This window comes from Pristis pectinata, chromosome 2 (genome assembly GCF_009764475.1).
Source record: "Pristis pectinata isolate sPriPec2 chromosome 2, sPriPec2.1.pri, whole genome shotgun sequence".
NCBI classification, from domain to species: Eukaryota; Metazoa; Chordata; class Chondrichthyes; order Rhinopristiformes; family Pristidae; genus Pristis; species Pristis pectinata.
Genome location: NC_067406.1, coordinates 114944866 through 114963956, shown reverse-complemented (window position 1 = coordinate 114963956; position 19091 = coordinate 114944866). Strand labels below are relative to the sequence as shown.

General features: G+C 43.2%; 1 protein-coding gene across 1 annotated transcript in view; it reads left to right on the top strand.

The window, feature by feature from the left end:
* Positions 1 to 324: 324 nt before the first annotated feature.
* Positions 325 to 19091, top strand: part of fbxw7 (F-box and WD repeat domain containing 7) — a 235794-nt gene continuing 217027 nt past the window's right edge. The window contains exon 1 of the mRNA XM_052010116.1: positions 325 to 979. The gene's annotated coding sequence lies outside the window, so the exon portion shown is untranslated. The remainder of the gene's footprint in view (positions 980 to 19091) is intronic.

The following is a 19091-nucleotide window of genomic DNA, read 5'->3' as shown; positions in this document are numbered from 1 at the left end:
AATAATCACCCTGAGGACTCGGCTGCTAGTTTGTAAACAGTTTTAATCATTCCCAGAATTAGTTCAAATAATCTGAGCGCCTGATCCTGCACAGTAAGTGTTGCATTGAACTTTCTCATCAGCAGGATGGGCGACCCTCCTGAACCACGGTGAGCTCAGAACTTGACAACCACGAAGACACGAACTACCATCCTCCCCTGCACTTACTCATTGCTTCCCCCGGCTGAAGTTTGAGCATTGCCATGGTTTCTCCTCCCTCTGCCTCTGACGCAAGCTGGTCAGTGGGGCTGATGTCATTTCCCCGCGCCGTGTGTGTGTGTGAGTGAGTGCTCGCTGGGGCTCCCTTTCCTCCGGCTGCCCCTCCCCCCTCATCTCCCAACTTCAGTGGAAGCGACCAGAACACCCGGCTCGCGCGCTGGGCGGCCCCACGGCGCGAGGCTGAGGTGCGCCCGCGCGCAGGGAGCCGCCCCCTCCCCGCGGCGAGAGCGGCATCGAAGGGGGGGGGCGATGCGAGAGGGAGAGGGTGGGGGGGGGAAAGGCGAGGAGCAGGGAAAGTTTGTAGGCAGCCCGGCTGGCCGGCCGTGAGCATCCGCTTCAGGATTTGCGCTACAAAAGAAGCGGCCGAGCCTGCTTGCTGCTTGGAGTGGGGTCGGCCTCCCTCTCCCTTCCCCCCCCCCTCAGTGTGGGGGGGGGGGTAGGGGGCGGGGTCGCCCCTGATGTTGGAGGAGCGAGGAGAGCCGGTGGCACTTGGCACAAGTGACGGGCGCCAGTCCAGTCCGCCCGCTTGCTATCCCCCGACTGAAGTACTGAAACTGAGCGGGGCCCGTGGTCCACCCCACCCCAACCCCCGGCTGGTGGGGGGGGGGGCGGGGGGTGGCGAGGAGAAACCGGGGCGGCGGGAGCTGGAGGTGTCGTCGAGCCGTTGTGAGCTGCACTTCATCTGGAGTCGGAGAGCGTCTTCATTCTCCCTGCCACTCGGGTAAGTTTCCTCATTCACACGCACATTGTGCTGTTGGTTGGGACCATCGAAGGGAAGGAGGCACCCTTGGGTGTGTTGGAGTGGAAAGGAGCGAGATCAGTAGATGTTGAAGACCGTAATTCTGTCCTAAACCTCATTCATTCGCCAGGTAGGCATCTCAGCGATCCCACTAGAAGTTGATCTACGCGAATGTTTGTTAAATTCAGATTACGAGATCAATTGATGGCATTTGAAATCAAAAAAATCATCGGCTCTCATTACCGTTAGAGGTGTCACGGATGTCTGGAGCTCCGATAATTTAAACGCTTTAATTCGTTTCTGTTGTGTGTATAATATCCTTTTATGTCTCCAGTTAAAAGTGCAAGTGTTGAGGCAAAGTGAGGTTTACAGCATAGTGCGCATCGCAGCCTTTGGTACCTAATCGTTCAAAGCTCCCCGCTGTTTTATTGGTCAAAATTAATTTAAAAAGATTTGTTTTGAATGCAATTATCTAAACTTGGCAAACAATCTTCCAATGGCTCCACTTGGTGCTCTCTCCCAAGATAAGGATCTGAATATGGGTTGTTTTGGATAATGTCATTTTGCAGGATAAATCTATAGTTGTAGTACGTATATGTTTTTTGAATTTAAGTAATATAATCATTACTTGCTCCTGAAGTCTGTCAGGGTGATCTCCTTATTGTGGCTTAGAATATTGTTTTTAATAGGCATTTATATTATACAAGATTAAATACTACTTTGGTAAAAAAAACAATGGTAAAATATACCTGTATGATTAAGGAAAACAAGAGAGTTTAACTCAGTTACTGCCAATAAAGTCATACATTATAGTCATTACCATCTCACATTGAGCAATTTCTTTATTAAGACCTTAACACCTAAGTTCAGTTCTCTCATGTGGTGTTTGTGTGTGAAGGAGGTTTGAGAGGGCATTACACAGCAGCCTTTAGGCAAAGGTCTTCTGCGTAAGTTGCATCTTGCCTGAGTGTGTCCTGAGTGCATATTCCTGAACGAGGGAGTGCGAGTTGGCAGTGCTTGGTCTTAAACAATTCTTTGTACTGGAACACCTGACCACAGGATTCCTTTTACCATGTTCTTGGTCTTGTTAGATATGTCTCTGGAACAGTTGGTAGAGCACAGATTCCTTTGTTATTGAGCTGTTGGAGATGAACTGGAACAGATTCCAATGCATCACCCTGCACACAGTAATGTGAGATTGCATAGAAAACTATGAAACCCATCTTTGATTGCAGAATTCACTATTGTAAAGTGATTAAGGCCAGAACTGAGAGATTCTTCAAATTCAAGGTATCTAGGGGGTAAGAGAGAAGTCACAAGTGGTGGTGCAGAAAACTATTAAAGTCCTGTTTCAACTACAGGAGTCAGTGGTAGTTGTTGTCAGGATAGTACTCTGAGGTGAAGGGCCAGGATGTCTTGCTCTTCATTCCACGGCTTCTAAGATCACCTTCCTGTCTGGAGTTCACTCTGTGAGGTAGGGTGAGAAGTGCTTGCATTTCTTCTGACGGGTGCAGGGAGGGAGTTTAATAATCCTGACACTGAATGAGGAAGACTATTTAGTGACAACCACGCAGTTCAATGTACTGGGGATCAGTAAATCCTTTTATTACTGAGGTGCATAACACAAAGTCCACAAACTGTATGGTATCTTGGAGCATATTATCCTCTACCAAGGAGGCCAAAGAAGACAGTGTACAAGTCTGAATATCCAAGGCTATTGCCAACAGGCACAGAGTTGCTATGGAGCAAATGACCCATTGTGGTCAGATCTGTGCTGTACCCGTCAGAGAATTTCCTGCTTGGCTTGTACTGATCAGCAATGTGGTCATCCATGTTGAGGACAAGTGGGGGAAAATGCCTTCCTTATCAGCGTGGAGCATGAGAAATCATCAACAAATTATCCCATGCCTGCATGCTGGAAGTGCCCAGCAAAATGAATATCATTCAGGAAATCTGCAATTGGAACTAACTGTTCTATGCAAATGTTCACAGTAATCAGTGGATAAAGCAAAAACCTTTCTGATTAAATCCAAAGATGGGTAGGGCTGCTGTCAACCCCCACCCTCAAACCACTACCATTGCCCAAACTCCTACCATTGCATCATGCTTGGTCCCATTTGTCAGGAGTGGTATATACACTGGGATGAACAACTCCACTGAAATCACTTTGTTCTGATCAGTAGTTGATCCATCTATGAGCATCTGATTGTTTTGAGCTGGTGAATTTAAGTGAGCAAGAGAAAGCCCTATTCTTCAGCACATATGTAAGGCATTCCTTTGTACCCTTCACCATTATGTTTGACTACTTGCAGATGCTAGGGATCTCGTTCTTTGGGGCCCAGGCTTGTATGAAAAATAGGAAGAATGAGTAGCCAAGAACAAACGGAAGCTGAACTGGTGGTAGGCACTTGCTGATTAGGTTTGCGATATCCATGGCATTGTTTGATGTACTCTGGTTTGGTCATTCCTGATAACACTCCTGTTGCATCCTTTGAGATCTTTCATTTTGTCAGGAAGTCTGAGGTAGAATGTGTACAGTATGCCACACAGTGAAATCTAGAGTACCAGGTCCTTTATTAATTTATTATTGTCACATGTACCAAGATAGAGTGAAAAACTTTTGCATGCCATCCAGATAGATCATTCTATACAAGTACATCGAGGTAGTACAAAGGGGCAAAGAGCATAATGCACGATATAGCGTTACAGTTAGTGAGAGAGTGCGATGCAGGTAAACAAATAAAGTGCAAGGGCCATGACAAGGTAGATTGACAGATCAAGAGTTCATCTTTAGCGTCCATTCAAAAGCCTGATGACAGCAGGATTGAAGCTGTCCTTGAGCCTGGTGGTACATGGTATGATTTTTGGGGAGGGGGTGGGGGAAGGAGAGAATGACTGGGGTGGGAGGGGTCCTTGATTATGTTGGCTGCTTTCCCAAGGCAGCGGATATTGTAGATGGAGTCAATGGAGGGGAGGCTGGTTTGTGTGATGAACTGGGCTGCATTCACGACTCTCTGCAATTTCTTGCGGTCTTGGGCAGAACAGTTGCCGTACCAAGTTGTGATGCATCAGGATAGGATGCTTTCTATAGTGCATCTATAAAACATGTTGAGAATCACTGGGGACATACCGAAGTTCCTTAGCCTTCTGAGGAAAAATGGTGGTGTGCCTTCTTGGCATCCATGTGGCTGGATCAGGACAAATTGTTGGTGATATTTGCACCCAGGAACTTGAAGGTCTCAACCATCTCCACCTCAGCATCATTGATACAGAAAAGGGCATGTATTCTGCTCTGTTTCCTGAGGTCAATAACCAGATGTTTTGTTTTGCTGACATTGAGGGAAAAGTTGTTGTCTTGACACCATGCTATGAGGCTCTCTATCTCCTTCCTGTACTCTGTCTCATCATTGATATGGTGGTGTCATCTGCAAATCTTGAAGAAAAGATGTATCATAATTGGAGGCAGTTCAGAGAAGGTTTATCTGCACAATCATTGAAATGGAGAGATTGTCATCTGAACAGGTTGCTTCTGTACTATTTTGAGCTTAGAAGAATGAAAGATTATCTTGTTGAAACATAAGATTCTGAGGGGGGTTTAGGGTAAATGCTGTGAGGGCATTGTTCCAGAAAAAGAGATGCCCACTTAAGACTGAGATGAGTAAAAGAACTTCTCTTAAAGAGTTGAGTCTTTGGAATTCCTTACCCCAGGGAGCTGAATTCCTGAATATATTAGATTTTGAGTTAGATTTTAATCAGCAAGATAATCTAGGATTATGAGGATTGAACAGAAAAGTGGATGAGGAAAATTGGATCAGCTATGATTTTATTGAATGGCAGACCAGGCTTGTGGGACCAAATAGCCTACTTCTATTCCTATTTTAATGATCTTATGGTCCAAGGTGCCACACAGAGAAGGAAAGCATTCCTATTAATCCTGATGTCACTTTTGTGAATGGCTACCTTTTGTTCGGGGGTGGGATTGTGGAGCCCCATTTTACAAACAAAATGTTACGTGATGAGGTTTCCACTTTGACATGGATGGATCTGACCATGCTAGCCTACCAGACAAAAGATGTCCCAGTTGACCGAGCTCTCAATTGCATATCCTCTTTTTTTTCTACACATCTGCTCTCAATCCTCCTTTCAGCCAAATTAAGGAAATGGTTCTCCTTGTCCTCACTTTTCACCTCACCAGCTTTTGAATTCAACGGCTCATCCTTCATAATTTTCACCACTTCCAATGGGATTTCAACACCAGACACGTCTTCCCCTCCTTTACCCCTTTCAGCATTCCAAAGGGACTGTTCCCTCTGTGGTTCCCTGGTCCACTTTTCCATCTCCACAAATCACCCCTTTCTCAAAACAATTTCCAATACAACTGCAGGAGATTTAATATCTCCCCTTTCCCCTCTTCCCTTCCCACTGTCCAGGAAGACTTAGTCTTTCCAGGGCAAAAACTAGTCCATTGTACTCAGTGATCACAATGTGACCTCATCTACATGGGACAAAGCAAATGCAGATTGAGTGACCGCTTTGCAGAACACCTTTGAACACTCTGCACAGGTGATTGTGAACTTCCAGTCCCCTGGAACTTTAATTCTTTATCCCTCTCTCACTCTGATCTCTCTGTCTTTGGCTTGCTGCATTCCCCCAACAATACCAGCATGAGCTCAAGGAACAGCAACTCATCTACCAACTAGCTACCTTGCAACCATTGCAACTTAACTTAATTAAATGTATTAATTTCAGAGTAAACCCCATTTTTACCAGTTGGTTATGCTTTAAATTGTTGCTGTATTATTTTGTTCTAATTGACTTTTCTTTCGAAAAAGTAATTGCAACCTTGATAAATTTGGTTTGTACCCTATCATAGATAATCCAATTGTTTTTCTTCGCCTCGCCCTCTCTCAAACTTAACATATACTTGTCTTCCCACTCTTACAGGTCTGACCCAAAACATACACTCTGTTTCTCTTGCCATTGACAGTGCTTGACTGCTGATTATTTCCATCTTTGTGCCAGTTTGGTGAATCTTTATTGAATTCCCACAATTCTTTTTCCTTGGATTGGGAGACCAGACCTACAAACAACATTCCAGGTGTGATCCTGGGCCATATTATAATTGAAGTAAGATGACATTATAACTTGGATCCTCTTGGAGAGGGATAGGAGCAGATGATATGGGAAAGTAGTTAATTGGGGGAGGGGGAATTATTAGGCAAGAACTTGGGAGTGTAAATTGGGAACAGATGTTCTTGGGGAAGTGCAGAACGGAAATGTGAAGGTTGTTTAGGGAGTACTTGCATAGTGTTCTGAATAGGTTTGTCCCATTGATGCAGGGTAAGGATGCTAGAGTGAAGGAACCATAGTTGACAAGAGATGTAGAATATCTCTTCAAGAGGAAGAAATAAGCTTAGCTAAGGTTTCGAAAGCAAGGATCAGACGGCTCTGAAGAGTTACAAGGTAGCTAGGAGAGAACTTAAGAATGGACTTTGAGGTAGAAGGGGGCATGAGAAGGCCTTGGCGAGTAGGATGAAGGAAAACCCCAAGGCATTCTACACGTATGTGAAGAATAGGAGGATGACTAGAGTGAGGGTAGGACTGACCAGGGATAAAAGAGGAAACATGTGCCTAGAGTCGGAAGAGGTAGGGAAGGTCCTTAGTGAATACTTTGCTTCAGTATTCATCAGTGAGAGAGACCTTGACATTTGTGAGGATGGAGTACAACATGTCGACGTGAGGAAAGAGGGTGTGCTGAAACTTCTGAAAAACATTAGGATAGATAAGTCACTGGGGCTGGATGGGATATATCCGAGGTTATTATGGGAAGCAAGGGAAGAGATTGCTGCACCTTTGGCGATGATGTTTGCATCCTCACTGGCCACAGGAGTAGTGCCAGATGATTGGAGGGTGGCAAATGTTTTTCCTTTGTTCAAGAAAGGGAGTAGGGATAACCTTGGGAATTACAGGCCAGTGAGTCTTACTTCAGTAGTGGGCAAATTACTGGAGAAGATTCTTAGAGACAGGATTTGTGGGCATTTGGAGAAGCATAGGTTGATTAGGGACAGTCAGCATGGCTTTGTGAGGGGCAGGTCATGCCTCATGAGCCTGGATTGACTTCTTTGAGGATGTGACAAAGCACATTGAAGGTAGAGCACTAGATGTGGTATACATGGATTTTAGTAAGGCATTTGATAAGGTTCCTCATGGAATGCTCATTCAGAAAGTCATGAGACATGGGATCCAGGGAAACTTGGCTGTGTGGATTCAGAATTGGCTCACCCATAGAAGACGGGGTAGTTGTAGGTGGAGCATATTCTGCCTGGAGGTCAGTGACCAGTGGTGTTCTGCAGGGATCTGTTCTGGGACCCCTGCTCTTTGTGATTTTTATAAATGACTTGGATGAGAATGTGGAAGGGTGGGTTAGTAAATTTGCAGATGACATGAAAGTTGGTGGTGGTGTGGACAGTGTAGAAGGTTGCTGTACGTTATAACAGGACATTGATAGGATGCAGAGCTGGGCTGAGAAGTGGCAGATGGAGTTCAACAGGGAAAAGTGTGAAGTGATATACTTTGGAAGATCAAATTTGAAGGCAGAATACAAGATTAATGGCAGGACTCTTAGCAGTGTGGAGGAAGAGAGGGATCTTGGGGTCCACGTCTATAGATCCCTCAAGGTTGCCGCGCAGGTTGATAGGGTTGTTAAGAAGGCATATGGTGTGTTGGTCTTCTTTAGCTGGGGTATTAAGTTCAAGAACTGTGAGGTAATGTTGCAGCTCTATAAAACTCTGGTTAGACCACATTTGGAGTATTGTGTTCAGTTCTGGTTGCCTCATTATAGGAAGGATGTGGAAGCTTTGGAGAGGGTGCAGAGGAGATTTACCAGGATGCTGCCTGGATTGGAGAGCATAACTTATGAGGATCGGTTGAGCAAGCTAGAGTTTTCCTCTTTGGAGAGGAGGAGGATGAGAGGTGAAAAACACTGATGCTGGGGGAACTCAGTGGGCCAGGCAGCATCCATGGAGAAAAGCAGGTGGTCACTGTTTCAGGTCAGGACCCTTCTTCAGGACTGAAGATAGGAAAAGGGGAAGCCCAATATATAGGAGGGAAAAGTAGAGCAGTAATAGGTGGACAAGAGAGGGGAGGCGGGGTGGGCAACAGGGTGGTGGTAGGTAAATGCAGGGAAGAGATAGTGATAGGCAGGTGTGGGGGAAGGGGAGAGCAGATCCACTGGGGATGGGTCAAAGGTAAGAAAAGTGAGGGGGAGAAGAGAAGTAGTATGGTGGGGGGGGTGGTGGTGGGAGGGTTACTTAAAGTGGGAGAATTCGATATTCATGCTGTTAGGCTGTAAGGTTCCAAGATGGAAAATGAGGTGCTGTTCCTCCAATTTGCGCTTGGAATTCTCCTGGCAGTGGAAGAGGCTGAGGACTGTCATATCACAAACTTTTCCCCCCAGACACAACCCCACCCCAACCATGCTGCTTCTCTTCTTCCCCTTCCCAGCCTCCTCTATTTTCCCTCTCTTCTTACCTTTGACCCATCCCCCGGTGGATCTGCTCTCCCCTTCCCCCGCACCTGCCTATCACTATCTCTTACCTGTGTCTACCTATCACCACCCTGTGCCCACCCTGCCTCCCCTCTTTTGTCTACCTATCACTGCTCTGCTTTTCCCTCCTATATATTGGGCTTCCCCTTTTGCTATCTTCAGTACTAAAGAAGGGTCCTGACCTGAAACGTTGACCGCCTGCTTTTCTCCACGGATGCTGCCTGACCTGCTGAGTTCCTCCAGCATCATCGTGTTTTTCATCTTGATAGAGGTGTACAAGGTAAGAGGCATAGATTGAGTGGAAGGTCAGAGACCTTTTCCCAGGGCGACAATGGCTAACACAAGGGGCATAATTTTAAGGTGATTGGAGGAAGATATTGGGGGGATGTCAGAGGTAAATTACTTGCACAGAGTGATGGTTGTTTGGAACGCACTGCTGGCAGAGGTAGTGGAGGCAGATACATTAGGGACATTTAAGAGACATTTAGATAGGCACAAGAATGATAGAAAAATGGAGGGCTATGTGGGAGGGAAGGGTTAGATAGATCTTAGAGCAGGATAAAATGCCGGCACAACATTGTGGGTGGAAGGTCCTGTACTGTGATAGTGTTCTATGTAAATGTAGTGTGCCTTCATAAATGTTGTACCCTTATTCTAACTTTGGTCTTAACTCCAATACTGTTCAATCTCTCACCATTTTACAAAAAATACTATTTTCTATATTTTAAAAAAAAAATCAATATTTTGTACCAAAGTGGGCAATTGCATGTTTTTTTTTGTTGTGTTCCGTCAGCCATATCCTTTCCCATTCACTTACTGCATCTTCCTCATAATTCTCACTGTCATCCAACTTTTTATATCATCAACCTGATTGGATATATCATACTTGGTACGTTCATCCAAGTCAGTGATGTAGATTGTGAAAAGCTGGAGCCTCAGAACTGATCCCTGTGGCACTGCATTAGTCATGATCTTGCAACTCAAAAATGGTCTGTTTTTTCCTATTCATTGTCTTGTGTCCATTAACCAATGCTCAATCGAAACAGTATGATGAAATTTAATCTTTCATGATCTCTTGTGTGGCATCTTATTAAAGGCCTTCCAAAAACCCAAATACACCACATCAACTGGTTCCTTTTTATCGATTTTATTAGCCAAAATCTCTAATAGCTTCATCTAACATAATTCCTCTTTCATAAATGCATATTAACTCTGCCTGATTTCAATTTGTTCCCTAAATGCCTTGTCACTACTTCCTTAGAATAGATTGTAAGAATTTCCCCCCTACCTTTGTCAGGTGAACTGCTTTGTTATTCCCTGTTTTTCCAATAATGGGGTTATATTTGCTGCCTTACAGTCTTTGGGAACAGTTACAGAATATGTGGAATTTTGAAATATGCAACCAGTGCATCTGCCATCTCTACCACCTCTTTAAAAATGTTGGGATGCAAATCATTGGGTCCTGAGGATTTATTCGTTTACAATCCTATTAATTTCCCCTTTTTTTTTCACTAATACTAATTTCTTTCAGATTGTTTGTTCTCTTTGGTCCTGTTATTCACCACTAATTATAGGAGGTTTATTGTGTTCACTGAAGACGGAGAAAATATTTGTTTAATTTCTCTGCTACTTCCTTGTTCTGCACTATAATTTCTCTGGTATCAGTTTGCAAGGGACTGATATATCAAATTTTTGTCTGTAAGCTTAGATTTCTTTTGAAACTAGATGCAGATTCAAATTCATGTAGCTACTTTGGAGCGAGGATATCCAAGAGTATGAAAACAAATTCAACCAAACTATAAATTTTATTGATTGAGTTTACCAGTGAGAGTTATGGTCATCAGCAATTTCACCTTGTTTTTTTAAAGAATAAACAAGGTGGCTTGTATTTTATACTAAATCCAAGGAGGAGGGTAAATACAAATGTGTTGCTTGGTGGGGGTTGTGGAGAAGAAAAAGGAAAGTGACAATGCAAGGTAGCAAAATTGGTAATGGTATCATAGATTGTCAGAAAGGAACAGTGTTTACAAATGTAACAATATACCTCAATTTAGTCAGAGGAAGGAATAATGGTACAAAGACAAAATTGAAGGCTCTTTATCTGAATGCAGATAACATTTGTGAGAAGGCATGTGAATTAAAGACACAGAAACAAATAGGTATATTCTGGTAGCCATTGCGGAGACATGGTTGCAAAATGATCAAGGTTGGGAGTTAAATTTTCTAGGATCCTTAAATGTTCGAAGGGCTAGGCAAATGTATAGGAATGGAGATGGGGCAGTGATGATTTTCAAGAATGGGATAAAGGCATTAGAGAGGGTTGATCTTTGTTCAGAAAATCAAGTAGAATCTCTTGGTGAAGTTACAAAAGAGCAAGGTGCAGAAAACTTTGCTGACAATTGGCAGATGGAATATAATGTGGGGAGAAAAAAGAAAAATCCAAGTAATCCCCTTTGATAGAGGAAAGGCAGAGTGTTTTTGTTTTGAAAAAGTAAGAAATTGGAAGGTGTTTTGTTCAGAGGCACCCAAAAGTTCATAAGCAGGCTCAGCTAGCAATGAGGAAGGTAAATGGTATATTGGCCTATTTGGTAAAAAGACTTGACTACAAGAATAAATCCATCTTAATACAATTATAAAGCACCGATGAGACCCCATCAGCAATATTGTGTACAGGACTTGTCTCCCTATCTAAGGAAGGTTATACTTGCCAAGTTCTACTAGATTGGTTCTTGGGGTGGCATTTTGTCGTGTTAGGAGAGATTAAGCAGACTAGGTCTGAACTCTCTTGACTTTTGAAGAATGAGAATTATCTCATTGTAATGTACAACATTCTTAAGGGGTTTGACAGGGTAGGTGAGGCATTGATGTTTCTTGAAGGTGCTATGGTGTCTAGAAGTTGGGTCACAATTTCATGCTAAGAAGTCAGCCATTCAAAACAGATGGGAAGAAATTTCTTCACCAAAGAGTGGTGACTCTTTGGAATTCCTTATCCAAGAGCGTTAATAAGGCTTAATCCCTTAGCATATTTAAAACAGAGAGCAATAGATTTTTAGACGTGTAGGAAAGTGGTGCTGAGATAAAAATCATTCATGATCTTATGAAATGGTACAGCATGCATAAATGGATGAATTGCGTATTCCTGGTTCTATCTCATAAGTTCTTAATAAAATTTTATTTGTGTGCCTGGTTTTGAACAGTACAGGTGATGGAGAGCTGAAAAATGGGGAAGTTTGTCATAATGTGATATTTCCTTGCAGTATAGAAGAAGGCTATTTGGTCCATTAAGTCTATTCAGGCACTCAGCATTTCCAACAGCTACATTTCCACCACTTCCTTGTAACCTATTGTTTCTCACATTCCATCAACTCCCCCATTTGCCTGCTGGCCATTTGTATTAGCAACAATTTACAGAAGCCATTTGACCTACCAGCACATCTTTGGGATATGAGAGGAAACTGATCACCTAGGGTTTATCCACGCAGTCATGGGAAAAGCTAACCGTGGCACCACTGTACCGTTGAAGTCATAGAGCAATACAGCACGGATACAGGCCTTATGGCCCAACGAGTCCATGCTGACCACGGTGCCCACCCAGCTAGTCCCAATTTCCTGTGTTCAGCCTATGTCCCTCTAAGACCCACCCCTCCATGTACCTATCCAAGTGCTTCTTAAATGATACTGTTGTACCTGTCTCAACCACTTCCTCTGGCAGTTCATTCCAAATGACTTGCCACTCTGTGGAAAAAGTTGCCCCTCAGATTCCTTTTAAATCTTTTCCCTCTCACCCTCAATCAATGCCCTCTAGTTTTGGACTCACTAACCCTGGGGAAAACACTGTAACTGTCCACCTTATCTATGCCCCTCATAATTTTAAACATTTCTATAAGGTCTCCCCTCATTGTCCTACATTCCACAGAATAAAGACCTAGCCTGGCCAACATCTCCCTATAGCTCAGGCCCTCTTGTCCTGGCAACATCCTTGCAAATCTTTTCTGCATTCTTTCCAGTTTAGTCATATCTTTCCTCTAACAGGGTGACCAAAACTGTACACAGTACTCCAAGTGCAGCCTCACCAACAACTTGTACAACTGCAACATAATGTCCCAACTCCTATACTCAGTGCCCTGACTGATGAAAGCTAGTGTGCTAAGCACCTTTTTCACTACACTGTCTATCTGTGATGCAGTTTTCAACAAACTATGCATTTGTACTCCTCTGTTCCATTACACTCCTTAGTGCCCTACCATTCATAGTATAAATCCTACACTGGTTTGACTTTCCAAGATGCATCACCTTGTACTTATCTGTATTGAAATCCATTTGCCACTCCTCTGCCCACTTCCCTAACTGATCAAGATCCCCATGTAATCTATGATAACCTTCTTCACTATCAACAACACCTCCTAATTTTGTGTCATCCACAAACTTACTGATCAAGCCTTGTGCATTTGCGTCCAAATCATTTATATAAATAAAGAATAACAAGGGTCCCAACACCGACCCATGCGGCACACAACTAGTCACTGGCCTCCATTCTGAGAAATAACCTTCAATCACCACCCTCTGCTTCCTACTTCTGAGCCAATTTTGAATCCACCTAACTAGTTCTCCCTGGATTCTATGGGACCTAACCTTCCAGACCAGCTTACCATGCGGGACCTTGTCGAAGGCCTTGCTAAAGTCCAAATAGACAACATCCACTGACCTGCCCTCGTCTACTTTTTTGGTGACATGAAGTGATGTAATGCACTCACTTGATTTGGATAGCCTTTACTGTTACAACTGGTAGTACACCTTAGACTTAGATATTTTATAATTGTTTTTCTGATGGTTGCGTATAAGCTTCAAAAAAAAATTTACATGTGGGAACTTCAGGAACTTAAGTACGAGAGCAAACCTTTCATCAAGTTGCACTATTTACATCTGCTTTTACTTGCCCTGGGTCCATATGCCTGACTACCCTTGCCTAATAAAAATCTATTACTTACAATTAACTGAACTTTTTAATGTAAGAATTCCAGATTTTTAATTATATTTTGTGTGAGGAAATGTTTTCTGCAATCATTCCTGAATAGCTATTTGTAATTTTAAAGTTGCGTTCTTTTGTTCTGGATTTCCACCAAAGCAAATAGTTTCTGTCTACCAATCCTATGAATTAATCATCTTAAACCACAAATTAGATCACTTCATATTTTTCTATACTTGGGAGAATACATCTAATCTAAGTAATTTGCCCTCTTTAACCACTTTTGGTCCTGATATTTTGTTGACTGTGCACTGCATCTTTCATCTAATGCAACTATATTAACATTCATACTTTTATAATAGAATAGAAAGGATGCAAGCCTGTTTAACCACCGAAGGTTCTTGGTCTTAAGATAATTCTCACAATTGTAATTCTTGTATTAGTTGAACAAAACAAAATCTACAGAATTAATAAGATTTTTAGCAGGTTTGTTAGAGTTGCACAGCACAAAAATGAGTCCTTCAGTCCACCATGCCCATGTTGACCTTTTCGCTGGCAGCAAGTTTTAGATATCAAGCACTCTCCATGTATAAAGACTCTCCAGTCAAATCCCCTATAAAACTCCTTACTCTCACCTTAAACCTATGCCCTCTTGTTTTTGATACTCCTACCATGGGAAGAAGATCCTGACTATCTACCCATATTTTATCTATCTCTTTCGGGTCACCCCTCACCCTCCTTCACTGCAGGGAAAACAAACCCAATCTATCCAATCTCTCTGCATAATTAAAGTCCTCCAAGCCAGGCAATATCCTGGTGAATCTCCTCTGCACTCTCTCCAGTGTATCCACATCCTTAGATTATGATGACCAAATCTGCACAAAATATTCCAAGTGCGATCTAAACAGTATTTTGTAAAGTTTTTATCTAACATCTCAACTTTTATGTTCTATGCCCCAACCCATGAAGGCAAGCATGCCATATACCACCTTCATCACCCTACCTACTTATGTTGCCACTTTCAGGGAACTATGAACTTGAATCCCAAGGTCCTTCTGTTCATCATCATTCCTTAGTGCCTGATCACTTGCTGTGTATGTTCTACTCCTATTTAACATCATGAATTACATCAACTCACACTTGTCAGGATTAAATTCCATCTGCCAATGTTCTACCAACTTTCCATCTGATCTGTATCCTGCTGTAGTCTTAGACAACTTTATTTGCTATCCACATCACCAATTTTTGTGTAATTAGCAAACAAGTAATATATATAATGACTTTTGGAGTGTCTGATTGCCTTACCACTGATTTGCATTATACCAAAATCATAGGTTCTTTTTAGTTAAAATACATGATGGATGCATGGTCTTTGTGATTTTTTAAAAAAATTAATGTCCTTATTGACTACAGTTAAATCATTTCAAACTGAACTTAAACCAGTAACGTGAAGTGTAAATGAATTAATTGGAACTGTAAAATCATTTTTATTGAATATACCAGAGCTCTCATTGTGGGGGAAATATCCATGATGTATAATTTAATGTGGAAGTATATTACCTATTAAATGTCAGCATTGTCATCATTAATCACTGCTTAAATTATTCTGATTAAAATTGTCCTTTAAACTCTTGCTGCATTGTGCTGGTGCTATCCTATTGAGACCAGTCATTTAATACTCTGGTTTACACTGGTTCAAGCATACATTGGTTTCCCCTGTCCTGAGAAAAGTTTTCTGCTATTTGTATGTGCTAAGTATTTCTTTTAAAAATTCAAGTTTTCAGAGAGTTTGAGTGGTACTTTATAAACACCAGGCAGGTGTAAGATTTAGCATTCAGGAGATCCAGCTGTCATGACGCAAAACAGTTTCCAATTTGCAACAACTCTAAAGCTGCAAAATAATATAGAACATAGAATACTACAGAAAAGTCCTTTCGGCCCACCAGATCTGTGCTGACCATCATTGCCAATCTAAATCGATGCCATTTCCCTAAACAAGGTCCACATCCCTCTATTCCCTGCCAGTATATGTGTCTAAATGCTTCTTAAACATTACTATCTTATCTTCCTCCACCACTTCCCCATCTAATCTAGTCCCATTTGCCCACGTTTGGCCCATATCCTTCTAAACCTTTCCTATCCATGTACCTTGCCATAGAGGGAGTGCAGGCAGCTTCACCAGATTTTTTTTCCTGTGCGGAGAGATTTAAGTAGACTGGGCTGATCTTCTGTTGAGTTTTAAACATTGAGAGGTGATTTCTGTGACATCTACAAAACCAATGCAGGTCTTGGTAGGAAAGGTATTGGGCCAATGTTTCCCCTAGCTTTTGTGTCACAAACCAGAGGCTGCAGTCTCAAAATCGGGGATTGGCCATTCAGGACTGAGATGAGAGAGAGAAGTCTTCAGAATCAGGTTTATCACTGTTGTATGATGTGAAATTCATTGTTTTGCAGCAGCAGTACAGCGCAAAGACATAAAATTACCATAAATCAACAAAATAAATAAACAGTGCAAAGAAAGGAAAAAACGAGGTAATGCTCATGGACCATTCAGAAATTTGATGGGGAAGGAGCTGTTCCTAAATTGAGTGTGGGTGTTTAAGCTCCTGTACCACCTCCCTGATGGTAGTCATGAGAAGAGGACATGTCCATGTTGGTGAGGGTCCTTAGTAATGGATGCTGCCTTCTTGAGGCACCGCCTCTTGAAGATGTCCTCGATGGTGAGAAGACTTGTGCTCATGATGGAGCTGGCTGAATCCACAACCCTTTGCAGCTTCTTATGATCCTGTACTTTGGAGCCTCCATGCCAGGCTGTGATGCAACCAGTCAGAATGCTCTCCACCATACATCTATAGAAATTTGCAAGAGTCTTTGGTGACATACCAAATCTCCTCAAACTCCTATTGGAGTGCATTCTTTGTGATCACATCAATGTTTTGGGCTCAGGATAGATCCTCTGAGATGGTGACGCCCAGGAACCTGAAGCTGATCACCCTTTTCACCACTGACCCTTCAATGAGGACTGGTGTGTGTGCTCTTGACATCCCCTTCCTGAAGTCCACATTCAATTCCTTGGTCTTGCTGACGTTGAGTGCGAGGTTATTATAGTAACGCCACTCAACCAGCCAATCCATCTCACCAAACCAGTTCAATCCATCTGAGATTCCACCAACAACAGTAGTGCCATCAGTGAATTTATATATGGGGTTTGAGCTGTGCTAAACCACATAATCATGAGTATAGAGAGAGTAGAGCAGTAGGCTAAGCACGCATCCTTGAGGTGTGCCTGTGTTGATTGTTAGCGAGGAGGAGATTTTGTTACTGCTCCACACTGACTGTGGTCTCCTGATAAGGAAGTCCAGTTGCAGAAGGAGATACAAGCTTGTTCATTAACACTGAGGGGATGATGGTGTTGAATGCTGAAGTGTAATTGATAAACAGTAGCTTGACATATGTTTTGCTATTGTCTTGGTGCTCCAAAGCAGAGTGGAGAGCCAGTGAGATTGTGTCCGCTGTAGACCTGTTGTGGTGGTAGGGAAATTGCAGCAGGTCCAGGTCCTCGCTCAGGCAGGAGTTAATTCTATCCATTAACCATCCCCTCAAAGCACTTCATCACAGTAGATGTGAGTGCTACCTGGTGATAGTCATTGAGGCAGCTCACCCTGCTCTTCTTGGCCACCAGTATGATTACTGCCCTTTTGAAGTAGGTGGGAACCTCGGAACGCAGCAGTGAGAAGTTGAAAATGCCCGTGAACACTCTAGCCAGTTTTTCAGTACCTGGCCAGGTACACCATCAGGGTCTGACGCCTTGCAAGGGTTCACCCCTTGAAGAATCTTCTGACATCGACCTCCGAGACAGAGATCACAGGGTCGCCTGATGTTGTGGGGATTCACACAGGTGTAGTGTTATTGTCCCTTTCAAAGCATGTATAAAAGGCATTGAGCTCATCGGGGAGTGAAGCATCACTGCCATTTATGCTGTTAGGTTTCACCTTATAGGAAGTAATAGCATGCAAACCCTGTCACAGCTGTTGTGCATCCAATTTTGTCTCAAACTTCACAGGCAATTGCCTTTTTGCTCTCACGATGGCCTTCCATAGTTCATACCTGGACTTCTTGTAGGATTCTAAATCGCCGGTGCTGAACGCCACAGATCTAGCCCCTAGCAAACTGCAAATCTCTTGGTTCATCTAGGACTTCTGGTTTGGGAAAACCCGGTATGTTCTCGAAGGCACATCGTCATCCACACAGGCCTTGATGAAGTCTGTGACGGCTGTGGCATATTCATTCAGATCCCCAGATGAATCCCCAAATATGGTCTAGTCCACCGATTCAAAGCAGTCCTGTAAATGGTCCTCCGCCTCCCTTGAGCACACCACCGGTGCTGCAGTCCTCAGTCTCTGCCCAGACGCCAAGAGTAGAAGTACAGCCAGGTGATCGGACTTTCCGAAGTGTGAGTGCAGGTTGGCAGAGTAAGCATTCTTGATGGTGGTGTAACAGTGATAGTGTGTTGGCTCCTCTGGTTCTGCAGGTGACACGTTGGTGGTAGTTGGTCAGAGACTTTTCAAGCTAGCCTGGTTGAAGTCCCCCGTGATGATCAGCAAGGCGTCAGGGTGCGCTGTCTTGTGACTGTTGATCATGGTGCTCAGCTCCTCCAGTGGCGGTTTGATTTTTGCCAGGGTGGAATGTACACCGCTACCAGAATGATGGCAGAGAATTCCCTTGGCAGGTAGAACAGACGACACGACCACCAGATATTCCAGGTCGGGGGAGTTGGACTGAGAGAGAACTGACACGTCTGTGCACCATGATGAGTTAATCATGAAGCAACTGCCATTGCCTTGCCCTTACCTGATGCCACTGTCTGGTCCATGTGGTGGATGGTGAAGCCTTTGGGTTGGAGTGCTGGGGGTGAGCCATGTCTCTGTGAAGCAGAGTACACAACAGTCCCTTGATGTCCCTCTGGTACTGCAGTGTTGCTCTAAGGTCTTCAATTTTATTTTCCAGAGACATTTATTGGGTGTAATGTACTCTTCATAATTCTCAATATCCATGAGGTTTGGGGAAGGTTCACATGTTGAGTACATTCAGGATTGTGATTGAATGATTTTCGGATGTTAAGGGAATCAAGGGATATGAGGTTAGTATAGGAAAGTGGTATAAACTCAGTCATGATCTTATTGAATGCTATAGCAGGCATGGGGGGCCGAACTGATCTATGCCGACCAAGATTCCCATCTAAGTCAGTCCCATTTGCTTGTGTTTGACCTATATCCCTCTAAATCTTTTCTGTCCATGTAACCGTCCAAGTACCTTTTAAATGTTGTTAATGTACCTGCCTCAACCACTTTCCCTGCCAGCTCATTCCTTATATGACCATTCCTTATAATGGGTGAAAATGTTGCCCCCTCAGGTTCCTATTAAATCTCTCCCCTTTCACCTTAAACCTACGGCCTCTAGTTTTTGATTTCCTCAATCCTGGGGAAAAATGTGTGCATTCAGCCTATCTATGCTTCTCATGTTTTTATACACCTCGATAAGATCACCCCTCATTCTCTTATGCTCCAGTGAGAACAGTCCCA